The sequence below is a fragment of the Anopheles funestus genome, chromosome 3RL (genome assembly GCF_943734845.2).
Source record: "Anopheles funestus chromosome 3RL, idAnoFuneDA-416_04, whole genome shotgun sequence".
In the NCBI taxonomy this organism is placed as follows: Eukaryota; Metazoa; Arthropoda; class Insecta; order Diptera; family Culicidae; genus Anopheles; species Anopheles funestus.
In genome coordinates, this window is record NC_064599.1 from 1 (window position 1) to 4,008 (window position 4,008).

The window sequence follows — 4,008 nt, forward strand, 5'->3', positions numbered from 1 at the left end:
GGGGAGTGGGCGGGGCTACTGGGGTTCATACAGGTGTAGAAGGGTGTAACATGGCGTCACTGGGGAGTGGGCGGGGCTACTGGGGTTCATACAGGTGTAGAAGGGTGTAACATGGCGTCACTGGGGAGTGGGCGGGGCTATGGGGCTTCATACAGGTGTAGAAGGGTGTAACATGGCGTCACAGGGGAGTGGGCGGGGCTACAGGGCTTCATACAGGTGTAGAAGGGTGTAACATGGCGTCACTGGGGAGTGGGCGGGGCTACAGGGCTTCATACAGGTGTAGAAGGGTGTAACATGGCGTCACAGGGGAGTGGGCGGGGCTACTGGGGTTCATACAGGTGTAGAAGGGTGTAACATGGCGTCACAGGGGAGTGGGCGGGGCTACAGGGGTTCATACAGGTGTAGAAGGGTGTAACATGGCGTCACAGGGGAGTGGGCGGGGCTACTGGGGTTCATACAGGTGTAGAAGGGTGTAACATGGCGTCACAGGGGAGTGGGCGGGGCTACTGGGGTTCATACAGGTGTAGAAGGGTGTAACATGGCGTCACTGGGGAGTGGGCGGGGCTATGGGGCTTCATACAGGTGTAGAAGGGTGTAACATGGCGTCACTGGGGAGTGGGCGGGGCTACAGGGCTTCATACAGGTGTAGAAGGGTGTAACATGGCGTCACTGGGGAGTGGGCGGGGCTACTGGGGTTCATACAGGTGTAGAAGGGTGTAACATGGCGTCACTGGGGAGTGGGCGGGGCTACAGGGCTTCATACAGGTGTAGAAGGGTGTAACATGGCGTCACTGGGGAGTGGGCGGGGCTACTGGGCTTCATACAGGTGTAGGAGGGTGTAACATGGCGTCACAGGGGAGTGGGCGGGGCTACTGGGGTTCATACAGGTGTAGAAGGGTGTAACATGGCGTCACTGGGGAGTGGGCGGGGCTACTGGGGTTCATACAGGTGTAGAAGGGTGTAACATGGCGTCACTGGGGAGTGGGCGGGGCTACAGGGCTTCATACAGGTGTAGAAGGGTGTAACATGGCGTCACAGGGGAGTGGGCGGGGCTACAGGGGTTCATACAGGTGTAGAAGGGTGTAACATGGCGTCACAGGGGAGTGGGCGGGGCTACTGGGCTTCATACAGGTGTAGGAGGGTGTAACATGGCGTCACAGGGGAGTGGGCGGGGCTACTGGGGTTCATACAGGTGTAGAAGGGTGTAACATGGCGTCACTGGGGAGTGGGCGGGGCTACTGGGGTTCATACAGGTGTAGAAGGGTGTAACATGGCGTCACTGGGGAGTGGGCGGGGCTATGGGGCTTCATACAGGTGTAGAAGGGTGTAACATGGCGTCACTGGGGAGTGGGCGGGGCTATGGGGCTTCATACAGGTGTAGAAGGGTGTAACATGGCGTCACAGGGGAGTGGGCGGGGCTACTGGGGTTCATACAGGTGTAGAAGGGTGTAACATGGCGTCACTGGGGAGTGGGCGGGGCTACAGGGCTTCATACAGGTGTAGAAGGGTGTAACATGGCGTCACTGGGGAGTGGGCGGGGCTACTGGGCTTCATACAGGTGTAGGAGGGTGTAACATGGCGTCACAGGGGAGTGGGCGGGGCTACTGGGGTTCATACAGGTGTAGAAGGGTGTAACATGGCGTCACTGGGGAGTGGGCGGGGCTACTGGGGTTCATACAGGTGTAGAAGGGTGTAACATGGCGTCACTGGGGAGTGGGCGGGGCTATGGGGCTTCATACAGGTGTAGAAGGGTGTAACATGGCGTCACAGGGGAGTGGGCGGGGCTACTGGGGTTCATACAGGTGTAGAAGGGTGTAACATGGCGTCACTGGGGAGTGGGCGGGGCTACAGGGCTTCATACAGGTGTAGAAGGGTGTAACATGGCGTCACTGGGGAGTGGGCGGGGCTACTGGGGTTCATACAGGTGTAGAAGGGTGTAACATGGCGTCACTGGGGAGTGGGCGGGGCTATGGGGCTTCATACAGGTGTAGAAGGGTGTAACATGGCGTCACTGGGGAGTGGGCGGGGCTACAGGGCTTCATACAGGTGTAGAAGGGTGTAACATGGCGTCACTGGGGAGTGGGCGGGGCTACTGGGGTTCATACAGGTGTAGAAGGGTGTAACATGGCGTCACAGGGGAGTGGGCGGGGCTACAGGGCTTCATACAGGTGTAGAAGGGTGTAACATGGCGTCACTGGGGAGTGGGCGGGGCTACTGGGCTTCATACAGGTGTAGGAGGGTGTAACATGGCGTCACAGGGGAGTGGGCGGGGCTACTGGGGTTCATACAGGTGTAGAAGGGTGTAACATGGCGTCACTGGGGAGTGGGCGGGGCTACTGGGGTTCATACAGGTGTAGAAGGGTGTAACATGGCGTCACTGGGGAGTGGGCGGGGCTATGGGGCTTCATACAGGTGTAGAAGGGTGTAACATGGCGTCACTGGGGAGTGGGCGGGGCTACAGGGCTTCATACAGGTGTAGAAGGGTGTAACATGGCGTCACTGGGGAGTGGGCGGGGCTACTGGGGTTCATACAGGTGTAGAAGGGTGTAACATGGCGTCACTGGGGAGTATGACAGCTGTCAAAAAGGGCATAAGGCACAACCATTAGCAACATTTTTCGCATAGTGTCAAAACAGCTGTCAAAAAGTTTGACAGTTCATAATTTATTTAATTAAAATAAAAATATGACAAAATTTGTTGAATTTTTTTATAACTTATGGTACTTTATTGAAAAATTGACTTTTTTAAACATACAATAATTTTAAATATTTTAAGCCCTCAAAATGTGACACAACCACTAGCCACATTTTTGCATAGTGTCAAAAAAGTGGTCAAAAAGTTTGACAGTTCATAATTTATTTAATTAAAATAAAAATATGTCAAAATTTGTTGAATTTTTTTATAACTTATGGTACTTTATTGAAAAATTGAATTTTTTAAACATACAATAATTTTAAATATTTTAAGCCCTCAAAATGTGACACAACCATTAGCCACATTAATTTTAAATTGACAGTTTAAAAGGCGGTTGTCAAATTTGACAGTTCATAATTTATTTTAAATTGACAGTTTAAAAGGCGGTTGTCAAATTTGACAGTTCATAATTTATTTTAAATTGACAGTTCAAAAAACGGTTGTCAAATTTGACAGTTCAAAATTAATTTCAAATTGACAGTTTAAAAGGCGGTTGTCAAATTTGACAGTTCATAATTTATTTTAAATTGACAGTTGAAAAAGCGGTTGTCAAATTTGACAGTTCATAATTTATTTCAAATTGACAGTTTAAAAAGCGGTTGTCAAATTTGACAGTTCAAAAAGTGGTTGTCAAATTTGACAGTTCATAATTTATTTTAAATTGACAGTTAAAAAGCGGTTGTCAAATTTGACAAAATTTTTCGCACAGTGTCAAAACAGCTGTCAAAAAGTTTGACAGTTCATAATTTATTTAATTAAAATAAAAATATGACAAAATTTGTTGAATTTTTTTATAACTTATGGTACTTTATTGAAAAATTGAATTTTTTAAACATACAATAATTTTAAATATTTTAAGCCCTCAAAATGTGACACAACCACTAGCCACATTTTTGCATAGTGTCAAAAAAGTGGTCAAAAAGTTTGACAGTTCATAATTTATTTAATTAAAATAAAAATATGTCAAAATTTGTTGAATTTTTTTATAACTTATGGTACTTTATTGAAAAATTGAATTTTTTAAACATACAATAATTTTAAATATTTTAAGCCCTCAAAATGTGACACAACCATTAGCCACATTAATTTTAAATTGACAGTTTAAAAGGCGGTTGTCAAATTTGACAGTACATAATTTATTTTAAATTGACAGTTTAAAAGGCAGTTGTCAAATTTGACAGTTCATAATTTATTTTAAATTGACAGTTAAAAAAGCGGTTGTCAAATTTGACAGTTCATAATTAATTTCAAATTGACAGTTTAAAAGGCGGTTGTCAAATTTGACAGTTCATAATTTATTTTAAATTGACAGTT

At 46.8% G+C, this 4,008-nt stretch overlaps 1 long non-coding RNA gene across 12 annotated transcripts; it reads left to right on the forward strand.

The window, feature by feature from the left end:
* Positions 1 to 17: 17 nt before the first annotated feature.
* LOC125771613 (uncharacterized) lies at positions 18 to 2,710 on the forward strand. 12 transcript variants are annotated; one of them, XR_007419333.1, is made up of 4 exons: positions 18 to 94; positions 156 to 826; positions 1,010 to 1,558; positions 1,742 to 2,227. It is a non-coding gene; the product is annotated as an uncharacterized LOC125771613 (long non-coding RNA). The 12 variants fall into 12 exon arrangements; XR_007419336.1 differs by lacking the exon at positions 18 to 94 and adding an exon at positions 2,413 to 2,710 and having other exon boundaries at positions 128 to 826; positions 1,742 to 2,168; XR_007419338.1 differs by lacking the exon at positions 18 to 94 and adding an exon at positions 2,291 to 2,365 and having other exon boundaries at positions 128 to 826; positions 1,742 to 2,168.
* Positions 2,711 to 4,008: the final 1,298 nt, after the last annotated feature.